The 22,021-nt window shown below is 55.2% G+C and overlaps 1 protein-coding gene across 5 annotated transcripts in view; it reads right to left on the bottom strand.

Moving 5' to 3' along the window:
• The window catches only part of ZFHX3 (zinc finger homeobox 3), a 258,117-nt gene extending 236,321 nt beyond the window's left edge, over positions 1-21,796 (bottom strand). The window contains exon 1 of one of the 5 annotated variants that reach the window (XM_062177061.1): positions 21,605-21,796. The gene's annotated coding sequence lies outside the window, so the exon portion shown is untranslated. Of the gene's footprint in view, positions 1-10,622; positions 10,694-13,581; positions 13,598-21,016; positions 21,043-21,604 lie in introns of those variants that run through there. The other 4 variants (XM_062177059.1, XM_062177063.1, XM_062177062.1 and 1 more) reach the window with 4 other exon arrangements.
• Between the last annotated feature and the right edge of the window lie 225 nt (positions 21,797-22,021).

Genomic DNA, 22,021 nt, shown 5'->3' with positions numbered 1-22,021 from the left:
CATCACTGAGGCAGACTGTGAGGGTCTGTGGTAAACATCCCCCTAAAGCTGCAACGTCCCAAACCCCCCCCCCCGAGCGATGCTTCTCATCAGGCTGCATAATCTCAGTGTCCACGTGACCTGTCCAGCCGGCAAGGACGCACAGGTGAGATGACACGAGCACCTGCCCAGGGGCGATCCCCTTCCAAAGTGTCACCCATGGCTTCAGGAACCATGATGAGCTTTCGAAGTCACACACACACACACACACACACACAAAAGTTGTTTATTATCGGTTTAATTCAAGGCTTAACCTACACAGGGCTTGTCTCCGCTTCAGGTAGATTTCTTACTGTCAAGAGCAGAGTTCTCCCTTTTAACTGCCTTTGCCATAAAATTCCCACAGCAGGAGCTGGGGTCCGTGCACACACACACGCTCCACACATATACACCACATGTATGCACCAGGTACCACACAGATATGCCACATGAGCATGCACCCACCCACCCACACACACACACACAGTGAGTGGGGAGGAGGACGGGCACATGTGGCCCCTTCCCGATTAGTAAGCGCTATTCTAGCACTGGGGATCACAGGCCCGGCGGCTCGTTTCTCCATGTAAATGAACTCTGTAGCCACCTCCTCAAAGCAGCAAAGCTGCACAGATGCGGAAGGCCCGTCCAGGGGCACACAATTACAGCCATTTGCATTCCTCCGGCAGCAGGATTAGCACTGGAATGTGCGCCACGGCTTTGTGGGGGGAAAAGGAGTTTAGGAAGAAAGGAGATGGGGAGGGGGCTGCATTTCTCTGGCCCTGGCCATCCCAAGCTCTAGGACACACTTCCACTGGGAAAGTGGAAATAACTCCTGCCCAGGCTTTCAGAAGAGGGGGAGGCTGAAAAGGCGCCGGGAGGAGGGGGCGGGGGGCAGGCACCAGGAGGGGGAGGAGGAGGAGGGGACGGCGGGTATCAGGGGCACTGCCCCTCCTGGCGCTTTGATCCCCTCGGGTCGGTCGCTAGGAGAAACCAACTTCTCTCCTTGGGTTAATCAAAACCAAATTACTCAGGAATGTGGTAGGACAGGTCTGAGCTTCCAGGTCCCCTTTGTCTTTGAGGATTTCAAATGAAAAAAAAAATAAATTTTTAAAAGCAGATGGCAGTGGCTTACAGAACAGGTAAAGTGAAGGGTGTGAAGAAATTGAGGGCCACGTCTTCCACCCTCAAAGAAAAGACACCCACAGGCGGCCTACTCTAATCTCCCGACAAGCAAGGCCCCAATCAGAACTCTGCATTTTAGCCTACTGCCCTCAAAGTAAAAAATAAATAAAAACAAAAGCCTCCAACTAGACTGTGCAAGGACAAATCAGAAACAATGCAAGGTTTAAGCAACACCCAGATGCCAGCCCGATGAGTAAAGGCTCCAGAACACAGCTCATTTTCCAAGAACAAAGCCCAGGGGTCCTCCTTGGGAAAACTATACCAGCTAGTGAGGAGAGCACCCAGGCCCAGCTCGAAAGCACCCCGGGAAAACTTCCATCTCTATGTTGTGAGAAAGGCAGCTCTGGGGGGACCTGGGCTCAGGGCAGGGATGAAAGACCACACTGGGGGCCAGAAGATACCACTGCTCATCGGTTGCACAGAGAAAGCTTGAAGTGGCCGTCCTCAGGGCGCTGGGTGTGCTGGCCAGCCTGCAGGCACACATTTAGTAACTCCAGAGGCGACAGCGAACAGCTCACCTCTGACACGCCAGAAACCTGGGGCTCCACACCTCCTACTTGCCCCCTATCTTTGGCAGGCCTGGGGGCTCCTGGGAACTCTGCAGAGCCTCTGTGTGCGTGACCATCACAATGGACAGTAGCAGCGTGGCCCGGGGGGCACACAGCAGCAGACACGTTGAACAGGCCTTTGTCTATTCCAAAACACTGCTCATCAACTAGGGGGTCAGCTCCGATATCAAACCCCAGCCTCCCCCACCAACAAACAGATACACAAACAGCACTACCAGTCAAACTACAGGGCCTGGGCTCCAGATAAAGTGAGGCCAGCACACAGCCCTAACTACCAGCTGGCCATAAATCCTGACTGGCCCCAGGCACACGCTTATCAGGGAGGTTGCACTAAAGTAACTTTTAAAATACTCTTCCCCTTATCTGCAGGCCCAAACACACACATACATCACCTGTCTCAGACCTCGGCCATTAGTATTCCATGGAGTCCCTTCCAAAACAAGGTCATCCCAGTAGGCCCTTCCTGTGTTTCCGGTCACAGCTGTGGACTTTCACCCCCTTCTCCAACAAAAGGGACCTTGTACACAAAATTAACCCCAACCATTAGTCCGTGCGGTGTGAGACTACCCGGAGCCCTTGGAACAGTTACCCTCCTTGCAGGCTGGGTCCAGGGTGCTGCCCACATGGCCTCCTCCGCGCACGGAGGCCAGGGCAGCTCCCCCAGCGATTACAGGTCCGGCTCCCTCAGCCTCCGCCCCAGCACACCACAGCTGCGCCAGGCCCAACCTTGCAGGGAAGAAACACAGTGTCCCCCCTCCCCACATTTTTTTCTTTTTTTCCAAGCCAGGAAGAAAAGGCTTCCTCCCTGACTCAGTAACTGGCCAATGGCCTGGCTTTACACAGAAGAGAACTGGGATCATCCCAGAGGCGAACCGTCCAGTGAGATGGACGCCACCCACAAGTGGCTCCTGAGCACTGCAGACGTGGCCAGGCCCAGGCACTGACACCAGATGCCATGGCCGTATCCTGTGCGGCATTAAACATACACTTCAGCCCTAATGCTTCATGACTTCTGGTTCCTTGGCAAACGTACCATTGCAATTGAGGCTCCGACTCTGAACTGGACAGGACTCCACAGGAGCACCTGTGACCACCTCCAACTCTATCCTACTCCACTGCTATTTATTTATTGGAGAGACAGACAGACACACACAGCTCCTATCTGCTGGCCCACTCCCCAAATGCCTGCAAGGGACTGGGCCTGGCTGAAGCAGGAGTGTCCATCACCATTGCCTCCCAGTGTCTGCAGGAAGCCAGAGGCAGGGGCGAGGGACAGGGACTGAAGTCAGTGGGATCTGCACATCTAAATCGGGAGGGCCATGGCCACTGCAGAGCCCTCATGTTCAAGCACTAACAAGAAAGACCTTAAAATTAAGCAAGTGGCCCCTTGCAATAGCGACAGGCCCAACATGCACAGTGAGGCAGCAAGTACATCTACCTGGGAGGAGGGGCCCAGAGAAACACAGGCAATCTGCAAGCCAGCAGGTCTAACATCAAGGACCCAGGGAGACAGGAGGATTCCTGCAGGGGGTTCTGACTGCCACAGGGGCAGGCGCGAGGGGGCAGCGGCCAGGGACACGACCCATCTCCTGCAGTGCCCAAGAGCACCCCCGCCCACGAGCAACGACCCTGGATGTCCACAGCCCCACACCCAGCCAGGAAACGACCAGGTCTGAGTCACTTGAAGACTTAGGCCTCCAGGGACGGGGGCTAGAAGGGACGCCCTTTTTGTGGTAGAAACAGAGTAATACAAGTGAAACTGCAATCACTTTATCCTGTGAGTCCAGGGCTGGGGTGTCTGGACAGCTCGGAGTCAGAACGGGGTGCCAGGCCTCCCTGCACCCAGCGGACGCCGCTGATGAGGCCCAGGTTCCTGGGGGCAGCGGAGCAGTGCAGGAACGGTGACCGGGCCTGCTGGTACAGGAAGGGGACAGGGCAGCAGATGGAGGCGGCCAAGGCAGGAAGAGCAGCAGGCCGGCAGGGCTGAACGCAAACAACCCAGCCAGGCGGCGAGGCCACGCGGGAAGGGGTGGGGGGAGGCACGTGATAATTAACTCAGCAAGTTGATAGTATTTGCATATAAATGCCTCCACAAATCACTACAAACAAGCCAAGACAAGTCAGGCCTATTAGCATATACAAGCCAGACAGGAAGGCCTCTCTAGGTGGGTCATTGAGTGGGCTGCTCACTTAGAAGGCCGCCTGCCAGCTTTTGGGGGTGGGGGGTAGGGGACGCATAGGGCAGGGCTGGGGAAGACAGGGCCGCTGGCTTCTACTCCAGCCCCATCACGCCACTGTGGGATGTCGACAGCACATGGCTTTGTTCCGGGCCCATGGGGGAAAGACAGAAGAGACACTGCACCTTTCTGTTCACTTCTTCCAGGCTGCTGGGGAAGGAAAGGTGGCAGAAGCCAGGGGCAGTAAGCGTCGATATAAAAAAGGACAGGATAAAGAGGACAGGGACAAACCCGTGTGAAGAGGTGGAATTCCCACCACAAATAGAAGGTGTGTGTCATGCCCATTCCACAGATTCACACAGCGAGGTTCAGAGAGGCCAGGTGACCCATCCAGAACTGGCCAGCTTCGAGCCGGCCTTTGTGCCTCACCTCTGCTTCTCCCCAGTGAAGTGTCAACCACAGAGCCTGCATCTCAAGGGCCAGCGCAGAAGCCAAGCTCTGATCTTGAGCGTGGCCCCAACCAGGTTCCCTGTGTATGTCAGGGGGGGACCACACCACCCTCCAGCTGCACCAGTACCACCTCTGTCACGCAAAGCCTCCACTGTCCGGGCAGCTCCTGGTTCCTCCAGCATGGCCAAAGTCGATGATCTTCTCCTCAAAAGTCACAGAAGCCCCCTGCTTCCCCCACCCCAGGCACCTCGGGTTTAACATCTACTGGGGGAAAAACCAACTTCAACTTCCTCTTTGAGAAAAACGACAAGGAGGTGGGGGGGGGGAGCCCTTACTATGTTCACTTCTTCCATTCTTTAACCAGAATGACATTCCAAAAGCAGGCAAGATACTATCTCATGAAAGAAGCAAGGAGCACAGAACCACACAGGCAGGTACAGGCTCACCGAGTCTCATAATCGCCTATCAGCATCCAATAACCGGGCAGAGCACCGGGAAGCACTTGCTTTAGCCGTGATCAACCTCCTAGCACAGACGCTGAAACGCACGGGCCTCTTCCTTAAGTGCCCAAGAGTTGACTTGACACTTTAACACGGATGCAAACATCCCACAGAGAAATCATGGAGCTGCCCAACCAGCCAAACGCACAGGAAGAACCGAGGCCCTGAGCCAAAGAGCTTTTCAGGCAGGCAGCAGGGCCTGCAAAGGTGCGAGAGGCTTGTAGCTTCTTGAGCAGTTAAGGAAAATTGTTAAAACAGAGGGTGGGGGTGGGGATCACAGACGTGTCCCTTAGCACACACGTGTCCCTTAGCACACACATGCCAGGAAGAGAGAAAGTATCCAAGATAGGTCACTCAGGGAGCATCAGTGTGGGAAGCAGGTGAGTTCACGTCCACACAGCCGTACTTTGTATAGACTGTCTTTTTCAGAAGCTATAGGGAGACCTCTCCATGTAACAGGCACTGACAGCACAGGGGGTGGGGGGCGGAGGGCGGGGGCTGAAACCAGGAATTCTGCAGGCAGCTAAGCTGTCTCCAGCGCCTCACCCAGGAGACAGAGCCTCTGATCTGGAACCTTAACACAGAAGTGAAGAGCATGGACAGGGTCAGGGACCATCAGAAATGCGCTGAACTGCTCCTTCACTCCCACCATCAGGAATCCGGAGCGGCTTAGCCCAGGGGCCCCCATCAGGCTCAACCACCTCAAACCATCCCAAGAACTCATCCCAGTCCCTAAACACCCCCCCAACCACCAATACAGACAAAGTAAAAGGTCGGAGCAGCCACCTCCAGAGGCCCTGAGTGGGGCAGGGGTCCCACCCCCAGATCAAAGGTTTGTGGCCAAAATCGCTCTCAGGGCAGCGCGTGAAATCAGCAGCAGATGAAAATTCCACCGTCTTTTCACGGAGCCCAGCGGAGCCGGCTTTCCCAACTCCAGACAGAATCTCCCTACAGATGGCTGAAGGGACTCCACAAACTCCTAACCACTGCCCCCGGACACCCACGGAAAAGTACATTCGGGAGGATCACTGATTAAAGCTGCTGAGGTCAGGCTGTGGCTGGAACCGGCCCTGCCCTACTCACCCAGGGAGGTGACCTGCAAGGCGTCCCAGGGGCTCCACTCCCAGACCACCAGCAGCCCAGGGAGGCAGAGGCAGGGGCATGAGGGGGCACTTGCCGGGCCCATCACCTTCCTCCCCTCCCTGGAGGCTTCCGACCTGACATGGGGAGGCAGAGGATGAAAAAACCCCACATTAATCAAGGAGTGAGCATGTGAATCCCTTGGACACTCTGGCCCCAGGACACAGGCGGCCAGCAAAAGCCCCTCTGCAGAGGTACACTCATGCCCACGCCGAGGAGCAGGCCACGTGGTGACACTCTGGTGGACAGGCAGAGAAAGCCCAGGCTTTCTGCGGAGAGGCCCTGTCCAGGGTTAAAATCAACAAACAAGGAATCTCGCTCTGAAATGGAGCCCAACTAATCACCTCCGATCAACTTCCGATGTCTCCTTCCCGATCTTTATTTGCACCCTTGTCCTTTTAAAGGAAAGAAGAGGAAAAGAATAGAAAGAAAATTCCAGTACTTCAGTACTTCAGGTTAAGAAAAAAAATAAGGCAGAAACATCAAAGAAAAATATAATCACCTTTAAATGTTACAACAAGAAGCCCGGGCACCGTCCTTGTGCAAAGAATGTTCTAGAAACACACCTGTCACTGGTAGGCCACTGCCTGGTCCACACTGTCCTGTCCCCTGACCCAGAGAAAGAAAACCAGAGCAAGAAAACCTCCCAGTGGCTTGGCGGCTTCTGAAGAGTGAGCACAATGCTGCTGTCAATCGCCGCTAAGCCTTGCTTTTGGCCTCCTTCCCCAGCGCCTGTCCATACAGGAGTCATTTACCACAGCAGCCCCCCGAAGCCCTCTCACATCTGAGTGTCACTTTGCACATGTTCAAAGAGAACAATCTGGCAGCCAACTTTAAATTATAGAGAAAAGCAATCTGACAGTTGTTGATTTGGTAGTTTTTCTCCTTAATCTGGATTTTGAAAGTAGCTTGCCAGACAGCCAAGATTTTTGCCTGGGTCTCTCCCTCGGGGCAGTTTGACGCAACCCTAGCTTCTGTGTGTTTCTCAGCCTGAGTGGCCTAAGGACGTGGTACACTGTGCTTTGCACACAACAAGCACCTTTGAAATTTCACCGGGACCAGCTCCTGCCAAGAGTTCCCGTCGCCTGGCCGCTGTGCAGCCTGGCTGCCGGCTTCCCTGGGCTCCGGCAGAGGATGGGGAATCCAGAGCTGGACCATCAGAAGCAAACTCTCCCAGGGGAGCATCTGGATGCCCCCGTGAGGCTCCCCATGGTGGAATCTGCCTTCCTGTGGTGTTCTTCCGGTAACGCCCCCAACCTGGCTAATTACACCAGCCCTGGGAACCAGGAGGGGCCAACAGGCCCAAATAGTACAGAAATGGGCCAGACCAACAGCAAGCAACCGTCTGAACAACCAATGGAAGTACAAACCACAGCACACACTGTACTTTTCGAGGTTCCTGATGTCCGGGGTCAAGTGCATTATCCTGCTGTTCACAAGTGTGAGGTGAAGCCTGCAGGGGCTTCTTCGGGCCAGAATCACCAGTGCCTCCCCACCAGCCAAGGCCAAGTCCTGTGGGTCCAGCAGTAAGCTACTCTTAAAAGGGGAGCATAAAGAGCACAGCCCCTGCACTGTTATAAAATGTTGCTTTGCTTCTCTCTCTCTCTCTCTCTCTCACTGTCCACTCTGCCTGTCAAAAAAAAAAAAAAAAAAATGTTGCTTTGCCGTTTAAATATTCACCTTTAAGATGAAACTGTTGCAACTCTTCAAAAAATTAATTTTCTGGGTACGCTCTGGGCTACACTGATAGTTGGAAGAAAAGAAAGAGGGAGAGAGACACAGAGCCCAAGCCACCCCTACAGAGTATTCTGTGAAGCAACAGCACACAGCGACAACAGGAACATGTTCCCGGGACTCCACTTCTGACCAGAGCTAAAGAACAGCCAAACCACCACCAGTCCAGATACTACTTTTCTAGCAGCCTGTAATCACAGACTTTTTCTGACGAACTCACCAGCTCTGGGTCACCCAAGGTGAGCCAGGCCAGCCCTGGGAGTGTCTGGTACTGATCACTTAAAGTCATCATGATGAAAACTGAAATCTCGCTTATTTCGGCTCCTTGCCACTGGGCAGTCCAGCTGGCCGGGGTTTCCACAGCAGTTAAACCCAACCTCAGAACAGCAGGAAGGCAGGCACCGCGCTGTCACGGAGAGCCGAGCCGGAGAGAGGCTTGCTGGCAGCACCATCTCATTTGGGGCCCTTCTACCCTCCCTGGGCATTCGATTATGCAAACAAAAGACAGAAAGGAAGAAAACAAAATTAAAGTTTCAGGTAGTTGGGGAAGCAGCTGGTTTTTTTCTATTCTGGATGCGTTACCAAGTGTTTCTCAATAGTTGCCTGTCAATCAAAACTGTTTTCAGGAGAAATGGAAAACAGTAGCTCTATCCCATAGAAAGTGCAGCCATCTAAGAAAAAAAAAAAAGTGGGGTAGGCACTGTGGCATAGCAGGTTAAGCTGCTGCCTGCAGCACCAGCATCCCTTATGGACTTTGGTTCGAGTCCCAGCTGCTCCACTTCCAATCCAGCTCCCTGCTAATGCACCTGGAAAAGCAGCAGAAGATGGCCCAAGTGCTTGGGGCCCTGGACTCATATAGGAGACTCAGAAGAAGCTTCTGGCTTCAGCCTGGCCCAGCTCTGGCCATTGCAGCCATTTGGGGAGTGAACGAGCAGATAGAAGCTCTCGCTCGTTCTCTCCCCCTCTCTCCCTCCCTCTGCCTCTCCTTCTCTTTCTCTGTAACTCTGCTTTTCAAATAAATAAAATAAATCTTCAAAAACAAAACAAAACAAAACAAAAAAAAAAAAAAACCCAAGATTTGGGAAAGGGAATGACCCATGGCCTACAGTCAGAAGGTGTCCAGGCGACTTAATTACTGGTGATTCCAAAAGGACTAATTTTTAAAGTGTAAAAGTGCTTGCTTCTGCATCTGCCCCATGTTGTGTAATTAAATCAAAGAGCCAAGTGTGGCCCAAGCCCGTCAAGAGAGGCACGTCACACGCCTTCAGAAAACGGTGCTGGAAACCAAACCCGAGACAACCTCCTTGGTCCTGTCACGCAGGGAAACAAGCTGCTCTTGGTCCTCACCGCCACGCACCCTCTAAAAGGGGGCTTGCAGGGGCTCCGAGAATGACATGAACACAACACAGGTGTACAAACAGCCAGGGACGCACCTCTCTCCAAAGACCCCATCCTGGAAACGCCTGCATTACTGATTGGAGCACACCCTGACTCCCCTCACACCCCACCCCTGCTCCTGAGCTGCTCTGCACCTTGGGGTGACAAGATGGACGCAGAAGCTCGGGCTCCTAACAAGGAGCAGGCCTGGCTCCCCGTGGCAGCCCTCCCGGACCCGCTTCCCTTGGAAGCTGTGGGTTTTCCTGCCCAGTGCAACCTCTGCCTCAGCACGCGAGCTTCCCTCTCCAGCCCAGCCTACTGGAACTCGTGATTTTTAGGGTTTCTCTTGAAACCTATCCAGAAACCACAGTCATTAAAAGAACATGAAGGTTTGACACCTCCCGCCTGGAGGAATGAGGGGACTCCAGGGACCAACTCCGCAAACTCACACCTGCTGCTCGGTGGCAAGGTGGAGAAGGTGCCCGGCTAGGTGAGCGCTGGATTATGCTCTATTTATGCTGGGACTTGTCTCCCAGGATCTCCAAGCACGGGACGGAATAAGATGACGCCGTGTGACTTTCTCAGTATCCACCTGCAAGGCTCATGTTTGTTGTCACTGCGCGATGCCTTTTCAGCAGGCCTCAGCCTGAAGCAGGGGTCGCCCGACCTCTCCCGGCCTGTTAACCGGCACAGGTAGGGGGTGGGGGAGGACTGCCCCCCCCCTCCACCTGCTCCCAGGTTCGGTGCTGCTGTGGCGGGCTGAGGCACTTCCCCCCTGGCAACACAGGACCACTTTCCAGAGAGCAACCTGGTGCCTGCAAGCACAGGATGACCGGTTGGTTTTCCTGCTGTGGGCCTAACTCGGGGCATCCCTCACCCTAGAGCAGGAAAAAAAAGAAAAGAAAACTCAGCTCCCCCTTCCAGAACCCCCACCCCCACCACACCCGGCCCGGGGCAAAGAAAGAAAGGTGGCTCCGGTTTTTCCAGAGCGAGAACAAACCCAAATTAGAGGGTGGACAGGAGAGCTCCAAAGGTGCCCTCGGGCTCCCATACCCCTCTAATTACTCCCCAACCAGCACGTCGCTCACAGCGCTTCCAACTGACCAGCCGCGGCTGTCGGGCCGACAGGGGTGCGTCTTGGGGGAGGGGGGCTTGCAGGGACCCCAAACTTAGGAACGGCACCGAGAGCACGAGAACGGAGAAGGCAGGAACTAATCTGAAAGCAGAGTATGGGGGAGACGAGGGTGCCCAGAGCAAGGGAAGGGGCAGGAGGGAAGGGTCGTTCACCCCACGCCCAGCAGAACTCAGGCGCTCTCACCCCAGGCAGGCTCCCACAGCAGCCGGGTAGTTCAAGTGCATCCAGCCTGCCCTTCCCCCACACGCCCCGAGCGAATGGGAAGTTCAGCCAAGACTCGCGGCACCTGCCTGCAGCTCCAGGCCGGCGGCGCGCGGCGGGGGAGGGCGGCTGCACTCACCTGGCACCGAAAGCCTCCGCACACCTCCGCGGGGACGGGGCACTCGCAGGTCCAGGGGCCGCGGCGCCGTCGCCGCGCGCGACCACGGCAAATTCCAGCCGCACCAGAGCCCCGAACTTACCCACCCGCGGCGGCCGTCTCCCCACCTCCCGCTGCCCCCGGAGCTCCGGGGTGGCTGCGGCCCGGCGCAGGGGGGCCCGAGGCCGCGGACCGGGGCGCATGGCGGCGGCCGGGCCGGCGGGCGCCCGTCCCCGGCAGGGAGGTCCCCGGGGCGCGGCGGGGATTCACCCACGGGGCGCGGCGCGGCGCACGCTCGCTCGCTCGCTCGCGGCCCGGCCCCGGCCTGCCCGCCGCCGCCGCCGCCGCCTCCTCGGCCGGCCGCCCGCCCGGAATCGCTTTATGTAAATGAAGCTCAACTCGCAGTTTGCGGCGCGCACGGCCCGGGGAAGGGCGGCGGGCGGGGCGGGGGGCCTTGGGGGATCCACATTACACAGCAACAAAGCGGAAGGTTAATTTGAAACTCACAGCCCCGCCGCCGCCGCCGCCGCCGCCGCCGCTCGGCTCCCCGGGCAGAGCCCGACATCTACAGTCGCGGCGGGAGCAGGCCGGGGACCCGGGACGCCGGCGGCCGCGCTCGCTCCGGGCACGGGCCTGGGCCAGGCCGGGCCGCGCCCGCCCGGGGACTGGGGCCCGCGTGCCGCCCCAGGGCCCCGGCCTGGCGGGAACAAAGCCCTGGCCTCCCCGAGGCGCTGACCCCTGGCTCATCAAAAGTCAGGGGCCGGCCTAGCATGGGGCGAGAAGAAAGGGGCGCGCCCTCGGCCGCAGCCAGCCGCTCCGGGCCTCCGAAGCGGAGCCTCCGCGGGTCCCCGGGCCGCGCCCGCGTCACGGCCAGGCCCCTCTCACACGCGGACAGCGGCCCATATGGACAGCTGCGCGCTGCAAACGCACACGCGCCCTCCAAACGCAGTCCACGGAGCACTTGTGCTGTGCAGCGACAAAAACTTAGGAAAACATCCCCAGCCCTGCACTGAGCTGAGGGAATAGTTTTTGGTGGTGTTTTGTTTTGTTTTTTTTTTTTTTTTTGGAAAAAAAGAAAGGGAGAGAATGCTAGGACAGGAAGAAAAGACGCGCAAAGAAACTCAGCTCGCGGTTAGAGGCTCGCCTTCTACAGCCACGCCGGTTCACACAGGGCGCCCACTGTGCCCCCTCCAAGGGGGAAATTCCACCACCAGGGCTGCATTTAACGTGCTGGGCACTTTGTGCACCTCCCTAAGTTCACTGTCCCGGTCCTGATCGGGCGAAGGCGGCACCAGCGAAAAATCCCTGTCAAAATCCCACCCTCACGCACGATGCTCTCGGCACAGAAATGCACCTGCTTCTTCCCTTTCTACAACCCACCCACCCGGGCTGCCCTCGGCAGCCTGGAGAGCCTTTTCCTACTGCACAATAATGAACCATGCAAGTGTTAGAAATATAATAAGCTCAGGAGGCGAGCAGCAGTATGTATGGAATCGTATTAGCATTAAGCACACGCTAACTCAGCAGGCAGGGGGATACAGGGCTGGTGACAAGCATCGTGTCCCCGTGCGGAAGGCACTCTGCACAATATGATATGGGTTCAAATGAAAGGAAATCGCTAACCTGTTGGGGACAGGCAGCCCCTGTCTACATTTTAGTCCAGAAAAGAGACTCCAGGAGGGGAAGTGCACGCGTGCACACACGTGCGCGCGCACACACACACTTTCATCGAGGGCCCCTCTGGGGAATCATGTCCGATGAGGGACAAAGGAGGGCACAAGCCAAATTCAGTCCCACGTGAGAGTGCGGGGGCGGGGCCGAGGGAGAAGTGGAGGCTGCTTTCAGACGGCCTCACTTCAGGCCCCAGAACAGGTGGTGTTTTCAAAACACACTATTATTTCTATTAGCCACATGAGCTGAGAACACCTTAAAGACGGCCGATTAATAATGTAATTGAAAAACTGACCATGAATAATACATGAAGATGGTGATGCCCGCCACACCGAGCCACCCCTGCAAATCGCCCAGGAAAAGGAAGATGGCAGCCCCTCCTCCCCGGGCCTCACCTGGAGGCAGCCAACCTGCAGCCAACCTGACATCATCCAGATGCCAGGAAAACACGGATCCTCCCAGAAAACCCAACACCGCTGCTTTGCTTTAATTCCTGTTCACAGAGGACCACCTCCCAATCTGGTGACATCATGAACCTGGTGTAGCCACATTAAAAAGCGAAAGCTAGAAGCCCCAACGAACCAGCTGTAAAAGTGACCTCGGAGGAGGCAGAGGCTGCTGGGCAGGGACCCCAACACTGCCAGGGTCCCAAGAGGCTGACCCTGAGGCCCACCTCCTGCACCCCGGAGGCCTGACCAGTAGAACTGAGAGTGACCCTGGGTCTCTGTTCTTTCTCTTAGCCCAGCGCCAGCCACACACGCGGTGAGGCCTACTCCAGCCTGCCTCTGTTGCCAGCACAAATTTAACAGGTAATGAAGGCACAGGCAGGTGAGCGGAGGGCCTGGGTGCCACCCTGAAGATCAGGCACTGTGCCCAAGCAGGGGTGTTCTCTTTGCTAAGAGTTACTGTCATCGCTAACACCAAGAGGCCCTCTTCAGAGAGCCTCTGCAACTTTGGCACTTACAGACGGGATCAACGGTTTCTCTGAACTGCACGCCGTAGACTCTGGCCTACGGCTCGGCTCCGAAGGCCGGGCGCCTGCCTGATGGGAGAGCCTCGGCGGCGGCCTAGCCAGCAGCAGCAGGCTGGCGTGCTTACTGCTCCATCCCTGAGCTGTTGACAAATAAACCTGCTCACGAAGCAGGCAGTTCGTCCCTCGCACGTCCCCATACCCAGTCTCGGCGCATCTGGATGGCGTATTTGGCAACATAAATATTCCTTAAAAAAATGAATCCGAGAACGCGAGCCCCTTCCCCTCTCCGCCCCTCACCCACTCTCCAAGCCAGAGGCCTGCCCCCTGACGCTTAGCGGACTGGTGAATCACAGCGCTCCAGCGGAGCCAGACCTGCTCCTGCCTCTCAGCACACAGACGCACTCGCTCTCGCCACCGCTCTATCCTTTCACTTCAGCAGAGGTAAATACGATCTCGGCGCCAAGACACAGTGCGTGTCAGCATTCTGCCTTCTGGTTCAACCTGGGCTCTCTTTCCACAGCACCCCTGGGTTAGAGGGATCTGTTTCCTCTTCCAGATCCTTCTGTTCGCAGGCAATGGTACATGCATGCAGACTTAAAAAAAAAAAAAAAACAGTGGTGCTTCCATAACCTGGAGGCTCCAGCAAAGAGAAACCCAGAAGGCGGCAAGAAAACAAAAACAAATGTCCCGGAGATAAACAAGGAGACACTGGGAGCCGGATTTGGTTCCGTGGCCTGAGTTCACCCCATCATTTCCAGGACGCTGTGCTCAGGGGTCTGAGTGCCACTGGGTGGCCAGGCTCTCGGGTCAGGCTTTCCCAGGGTAGCCCACACTGGCCGTCCTAACCGTGGCAGGCTGGTGCGCCAAGGCCTACACACAGCTGTTTTGATTCACAGCTCTCTGACACAAACCTCAAGGCTTCCATCTATCGAGGCAGTGCTAATTCCATAGATTAGTTTTTACCCCCAAATCATAGGTGAAGCGCTATCTGCTTTCCTCACCCACCCTCCTCCTCCCTCGATCGGCCCCTAAATCTGTCAATGATACACACAAAAAAGACACACATGAGTAACTTTTTTTTTTTTTTTGAAGCCATGATCTGGAAGAGTTTTTGCAAATCAAGTGAATTTCAAGTTACCAAGCCTAAGTTTTCAGAAAGCGAAAATACAGAAATCAAAGAGCTGTAAATGCTACGTAAAGAGCTGGTTCTCTCCCCCCCCCTCTCTTTTTAAACAAAAATATTATTTCTGAAAGGGCAAAGGGAATTTGCCATGCAAGACTTTGATACCCAAGGGGATTCTTACATTTGTGTTTCTAAACCTTGAAATTGAGAATTTTAATGAAAAGGCAGACAGATGCTTAAGGACAGCGTCGCAATCAGAATCCATACATTACAGGAGAGAGGGGCGCTTTGTCTGGAGGTGTTCCTGGGCCGTCCCCAGCTGTGTGACACATCCCTTTACTGTGGGCCTGGCACAAACCACTGAATTCTTGGAGGAGAAGCAGGTTGGAGGGAGCAGACAGCGAAGAGGAAACAGGAGAGGAAAAAAAGGGGGAGGGGACATCGCCTGCCTACATAAGTCCTAGTTTTTAAAATCAGTCTCAACACAGTATCAGTTCCACAGTCTATACCAACAGTTCTTGCACACGTGACCCCTGCATCTGACACAAAACCCAAAACCGCCAGGACCAGCGTTTTGTCTTAAACGAAGAATTGCATGTGGGTTTGCATTCTTTGCTATCAAGCAGCTACTTCTAAGTAGGGGGCAGGACACTAGAAGATAAACAAAAGATGACCCTTGGCAGGCTTTCTGCCAAATCATTCCAGAATCCCGTTTTCTTATCTTCTCATTGTAGCGCATTTTTGTTCCAAATCTGGGCTAATCTGACTTCAGAGCCCTGAGCTGAAATCTCGCATATCCTGCAAGTCCGCCAGTGTTTCAGAATTTGGATTTCTATTGAGGCGGCTCCAGTCGGCAGTGAGGCCTACGGTAAAATGTGCTTCACGCTGTTCCGTTTGTGTCTCTGCAGACAAATAGGAACTGTGAGAATTAAAGAATGGATAAAAAAGAAAGAAAAAAACTAAAACAAAGAGGTTAAAAAAATAGGACAAATGTTTTTGCTTTTGTGTCTCGCTGGAGCGATTGTTTGGGGAATCTGCATTGACAATATCCATGAGAAGGCCATCTAAAGGCGAGGCACACTGGGGGACTCCTCGCCTGCTGCCTGTGGTCTGGGAGAAAAAGTACCTTAGCTCTGTTCTCCAGGAACAAAAGGCCAGGGCCACGCAAGGGGGAGAGGTTCCAGGAGCTCTCGCACGGAGCCAAGTGTCAATGCTGCTTCATTTTTCACCCACCTCAGTTGGAAGGCAGCTGGGGAACTTCCTAATGACTGCTTTTCCCTCTCTCCCTGTTATTTCTAAACCTAAAAGAACAAAACAGTCATATATTTTTTTTTTTCACCTAAAACCCATCATCCTATTACGGGAAAAGCCTTTGGGGCCTGCAGTCAGTTTTTCCTCTTCCCTTCCCCTAGCCTCCGGTTTTGTCTTGGAGGGTGAGCACATGGCAGCGAGAGGCACCGCACAGCGCAGGCATTCCTACTCACACCCAATGGCCTTCACCTCCCCAGGGAAGCAGGGCGCAGAGGGGTGAAGCAGACCGCACCAGGGTGGAAGGTGGCGGGCAGGCCTCGGGGCTAAGGCCTTGCAACATTTTCTTTTTTTCACAGCATGAAGTCCGCTAATGCCAGGTTCAGATTTGCAACTGAATCAAAGTCTCAAAGTCGTCCCTACAAGGGCTTCTGTGGGGGGAGGGGTCCAGGGAAGTGGACAATCAGGATGCATTAAAGACACAGACAAGGTGTGGCAGGGGCGTTGGGGGGGGGGGTGCTACAAAGAAAGGAAGCCGAGATGAATCACCGAGTGCCAGGGAAATACCAGGGCGAGTGCATGTCGAGTGTTTAACCAGATTTGACGATCTGATGCTGGGAGCGTCTTCCCCAGCGGGCAAACCCTGCAACGAGGCGAAGACACGCGACCCTCAGCCTTTGAACCCAGACCTGGCGGCTCGGCAGCGCGTCCCCCCCTCTCCGAGCAGCCGCGGGCTCCCGCTGCAGAGCAAGGTGGGGGGAGGGAGGCGAGGGCCCTGCAAAGCAGCACAATAAACAACTCAAATATGAACGGAAATGACATCAGCAAAGTGAAGGACCTGTTTACTGCAGATCAAAACAAAACAAACTTCCAAACCTTTTGTGTACACAAGATAACTCTATAAAAAGCCTTCCTAAAATGTCACCAGGGTCCACACACCAGCATCCCAACAAGAAAGCACATGACAGTTACCAAGGGTGGGGGAGGGGAAGCGGGAGGGTGGGAAGAACATGGAGGGGGTGGGGGGAGAGCAGCAGGAAAGGCCCAAACCCCAGTTGCTGTCCCCCTCTCTGCTGATCCTTAATATTTATTGGTGTTTATAATCTAAAAGCCATGCTCCGGGTTTCACTTAATACAAGGCCAGACAGCGCTGTCTAATGAGGCAGCATTACAATCAGCTTGTAATACTGAATTTTTAATGCTGCCAAGGATTCTGTTACATAATAATATGAAAAACAGAAGCCGAAAGTGGCCTCGAAGGGACACAGGCCTGGCCTCCCCTCCCTCCGTGCCACCCCACCTTCTGATCCGCAAGGGGCCATCCATCCCCGTGCAGGAGGTCGGCATGGGAACCAAGCGGACTTCGCAGGAAACCCGCACTTGTCATTATTTTATTAACACCATTATGATTATCACTATTTTATACTTTCTGATCCAAAGTTTTATTTCACCAGTTTGAGCTCTAGCTTACCTGGGGTTTGAGGTCTGAAATAGAAATTAATTTTGAGGGAAGGAGGAGGCCAAAGAGACAAAGCCTGTGGGGGGAGGGGAGAGGGCAGCTTATTTTAAGCAAAACAACCAATTTGGGGGAAAAAAATCACAGAGGGAGGAAGAAGTAAGGGGGGTGGGAGACTGCAGCCGGCCGCCCACAGTCACAGCTGCGGCACGCAGTTTACATTGGTGTAATTTAAAAGCATATATATAGCCACCGTTGCTCCTCTCTGTAATACCCCAAGACTGTAAATCTATAACCACTGCAATGATTTAGTGATTAAAAACATGATAACATATTGTGTAACTGCAAACCACAGAACCCCTGCCAACTTTCCTCCAAGATAAAGGGGAAAAAAATACAGAAAATGTGTTGCTCGCAGCGATCTTCCTAAATCCAAAAGATTTTAATAAAAGAACCTCTACAGTAGGCGCTTCGGAAAAGGGTGAGTGAGTTCTGTGTGAAGCCAGCAAAGGGAGGGAGGAAAAAAGGCAGCTTTATGTGGGATTCTTTTCCTTGTACTAACAAATTACGTCCTAAACATGCCTTTTCTTTTCTCTCTCTCTCTCTCTTTTTTAATAGTTTGTTGTAACTGGAATAACTGGTCTTGTGCACTGTCTTGCATATTCAAAGCTGCTTTGTAATTGGATCTGGAGACCCAACCTTATTTGACTGGACTCAATAGGGTGGTTTTTTTTCTTCTTTCTCCCACTCTCCCCCTTCTCCCTTGTTTTGTTTCCAAGTCAGTACTGTCGGTTTTCTGTTGTTGCTGGGAGCAGAGGCTTAGGTGCCTTTAAGCCTGAGACCCAGCACCTGAGACTGCAAAGGCACAGTCTGTGACACGTCAGGAGGAGTCTAAAATATACCCACAAAAATAAAATCAAAGCAGCTGTAGGGGTTCTGGCCTCTGGACAGCTGACCTGACCCTGCGCAGTATATTCTTTTATTTCCCCAATGCAGGATTCCTGCAGCATGGGTCAGATTCGAACTCAACGTGACCCCGAGGAGAAGGCAGTCACCCAACCTTGGAAAACTGCTCCATATTTAATGTGGGGCGGGGGCGGGGGGGGGGGAGCATGTGCATATGCATTCCTACCCCCCCAGTGTAGTACCTACACAGTGTGCACAGACACACACACACATCTGTCAAGACTGCCAGGCCACAGGGCCAGCTCCAGCCCAGTTCTCAGCCCACACCACCAAGAGCCTGAGTTCTCCCTGTAGCCCCCCCAAAACCTTCCTCCAGCTCCCTCGTGCACACAAGCACATGTACACACACACACAGACCAATTCTCCTCCAGAGGCTTTCTATGTTTAAAAAGTCCACAGATCTGATCGTCTCCTCTCTGGACCAGAGCAGGGCAGTTTATCCAGAGAAATCAATAGGAAAGAGCATTTGCAAATATTTATATAAGCCCTGTGCGTTTCAGCATTAAGTAATTAAAAACTAAAGCCCAGGGAGGGAAGGGGAGGAGACACGCAGACAGAGGAGGCCGCTGGCCTCCAGTGGGCTCTCCTGCCCACACCTCGTCTCCCCCAGACCGCAACCCTTTCAAAACTGACGCCGTGTACACTTTTACGAAAACCTGTGTGTGCACCATTTGCTAGACTATTTCAAAATCATCTCCAAATATGGATTCACCTACCACCACGCTTTCCACACTGTGTCTCTCTGAGCAGCTCTGACACTGCTCCCGTCTCCAGTATGTTACTCCTGTACTCCTGTCTCTAATGTACCTGCATCAAGCTAAGAACTCTACCACCACACGAGAGAAGAGGACTTCAGAAGTGGTCACACCACTAGCGAACTCCCACCCGGTTAGACTGCCCTCAGTCCATAAGGTATCTGCTCCGTGGGGGCTCAGCACCTGACCTCCACACATGTAAACAAATGCACCCCCCCCCCAAAAAAAAAAAAAAAAAAACCCACACAACTCCAGAGGAATGAAGGAGTTTTAAAAGGAGCCACTATGGAATGAACTTCCCCTAGATTGTTCCAGGGAGCTGGGCCGTCAGTTCTGGCGCTTGTGTCCGCTGCAAGGTGGGGAGCGAGGCGGCAGAGCCCCCCTGCTGTAGATACCACAGAAATGTACAGTAATGTAGGTACACGAGTTGCCCTATTGATTATGCAGATGGGGATCAATCCCTGCCTTCCCCTATCTCCCAAGCCTCTCTTCGAGCACCTCCAAAGAAGCCGGTGTGTAACTAGCTATTCTCCCAAAGTAGCGAGGAAAAAGCAGTTAAAAAAAAATATATCCCGATTGTCCCCCACAGAAAGGGCCGAGCCTCTTTTTTTTTTTTAATTCCAAAGTGAATTTATGTCCTGCAATTTGCATTACAGCCGAGCCATCAGCATCTGTCATATTCTTCAAAGGTACTTAACAAACCCTCTTTTAAAACTCACTACAACCGGAGGCCACAAAAAGGCAGTCAGTCTCCTTCTTCCATGGAGCCCTTAGATCAAGTTTCAATAATTGAGACCAATAAAAATTATCATATTTACCCTACTTCAAAGCAACAAGGGGCGAAGTTAAGAGTGGGTGATTTCTGAAAGCATTTGCAATCAAAGAATTTGCTCCAGTCGAAGATATTGCACAACATCTTACAAAAGTCAGATCCGAGCAACAGATTAATTCGCAGGCAAAGTAAAATATTTTTATATTTTAATTTAATAGATCCACAAGAAGCCTCTGAACATCGAGTCCAAACACAATTTAAACACACTGCATGAAAGGCGCTAGGATCCACTCTCCAACAGATATGCAAAAGCACGGACATTAAAATGCATGGTGTAAAATTCAGGAACATGGTTTTCGCATCTCGTGGAGCCGGGTGAGGGCTCAGAGTGCAGAACCGAACGTAAACAATCCCGGATTCTCGTGAGCAAAAAAAAAAAAAAAAAAAAGGAATCCTCCGGTGTCTCTCAACTCGGCCGGTCGAGCGAGGCCGGCCAAGCTGGGTCTGGCCCTGGCCGGCGGCGCAGCCCCGAGCCCCCGGGAGCCCCTAGCGTCCAGGGCAGAGCCCCTGCGGGCGCTCGCGGCGCCTCCAGCGGGGCAGGGCGGACAGCGCTCAGGTGGACGACCGCGCGGCCGCCTCGCCCCCGCCCGGGGCCCGGGGCTCGGGTCCGGCTCCGGCCGCCGCGGCAAGTCGAGCCCCGGCGCGGACGGCGCCCGCCCGCCGGCGGCAGCCGCGGCCACTGCTCCGGGCCGGGTGCGCGCCCCGCGCGGCGGCTCAGCCCGGAGCCCCGGCGCCTCTCGGGGTGGGGCAAAGTTGGGGGCCGGGGGCGGCGGGGGCGGGGGCGCTCGGCACGGCGGACCCCCCCTGCACACACTCACACTCACACACTCACACACTCGCCGGCCGCCGCCTTTGTCTCGGCGCGGGGACCCCGGCCGCCCTCCCGCCCTCGGCCCGCGCCCCGGCCGGCCCTGCCCGGCGGCGCCTCCAAACTCGCGGCGCGGGCCTCGCCCCGGGCGCCTCCACCCTCCCGGGGGTCGCGGCGGCGGCGGCGGCTGCGCGGGGGCCGGGGAGGAGGGGGCGGCCCGGGCTCGGCGGCGGCGGCGGCGGCGGCGCGGGAGGAGGAGGAGGAGGAGGAAGAAGAAGAAGAGAAAGAGAAAGTTTGGCGCAGGGGGAAGGCGAGCGGGACGCAGCGAGCGAGCAGGGCGCGGGCGGCGGCGGCCGGGCGCGGGAGCCGGGAGGGGGCAGGACGAGCCCCATGCAAAGCAGCCCGGGCGCCCCGAGGAGCCCCGCGTCCGGGCGGCGGCGGCGGCGGCGGCGGGAGGAGGAGGAGGAGCAGGCGGCGGCGGCGGCGGCGGCGGCGGCGGCGGGAAAAAAAAAAAAAAAAAAAAGAGGGAAAAGTTGCCACTTACGCGGTTGCTTCTCCGGCGGCGGCGGCTGCAGCGGCGCTGCTGGCGGCGGCGGCGGCGGCGGGAGCTGGCGGCGCTTTTAATCCCGAAAAGAGGCGCTCGGGCCGCGGAGCCCATCAAGGCAGCAGCGGCGGCTGGCGGGGGTCGGCGGCGGCGGCGGACGCGCTGCTGGCGGCGGCGGCGGCGGCGGCGGAGCTGGAGCGCGCTCGGCGGAGCCCGGGGCGGGAGGCGGCCGCAGCCGGGGAGCCGGAGCCGCCGCCGCCGCTGCCGCCGAGCAGCATGGTTGGCGGGGAGTTTACAGCCCCCGGAGCGGGCAGGGGCCACGGAGGAGAAGCGGCGGCGGCGGCGGCAGCGGCTCTAGGCTGTAATTGGGATGCAAAGCAGGCGGCGGCGGCGGCGGCGGCGGCTGCGGCCGGGAGGAGGAGGAGGAGGCGGCGGCGGCGGCGGCGGCGGCTGCAGCGGTCGGAGGGGACGCGCTGGAAGTGGGAGCTGATGAGTGAAAAGAAAAAAAAGTCTTTGGATCTTTATTCTGCTAATTAGTTTCCTGCAAAAAATGGCTGTGATTAATTCAGTGCGCATGTGCTTCATTACCCAGGCACGACGGGAAGGGCTAATTAGCCACCTTCTGGATCAATAAGATTCAGCAAAAAAGAAAGGGGGGAGGTGGAGGGAGGCAGAGGGGAGGAAGGGAGGAAAAAAAAAAAAAACCGGGGGAAAGTGATGAGCAGAGCAAAGAGAGCAGGAAGAGAGGATGGGAGAAGAGGCTGGGAAGAGGGAGAGAGGCACCCAAAGTTTATGCATGTATTAAAAACACACACACACCACGCCACACCACACGCACACACACACACCCCAGGAGTGAGCGCACGCAGCCAACAATGGGAACCTGGCTAAGATTTTTTTTTTAAGATTTTTTTTTCTTTCCTTTCTTCTCTCCCCCCCCCCCTTTTCTTTCTTGTTCTCTTTCTCTCTCTCTTTTTTTTTAAATTTTTTTCAGCAAATGCGGCT

This window comes from Lepus europaeus, chromosome 19 (genome assembly GCF_033115175.1).
Source record: "Lepus europaeus isolate LE1 chromosome 19, mLepTim1.pri, whole genome shotgun sequence".
Lineage (NCBI taxonomy): Eukaryota > Metazoa > Chordata > Mammalia > Lagomorpha > Leporidae > Lepus > Lepus europaeus.
The sequence above is the reverse complement of the archived record's forward strand: the minus strand, read 5'-3'. Positions and strand labels throughout refer to the sequence as shown.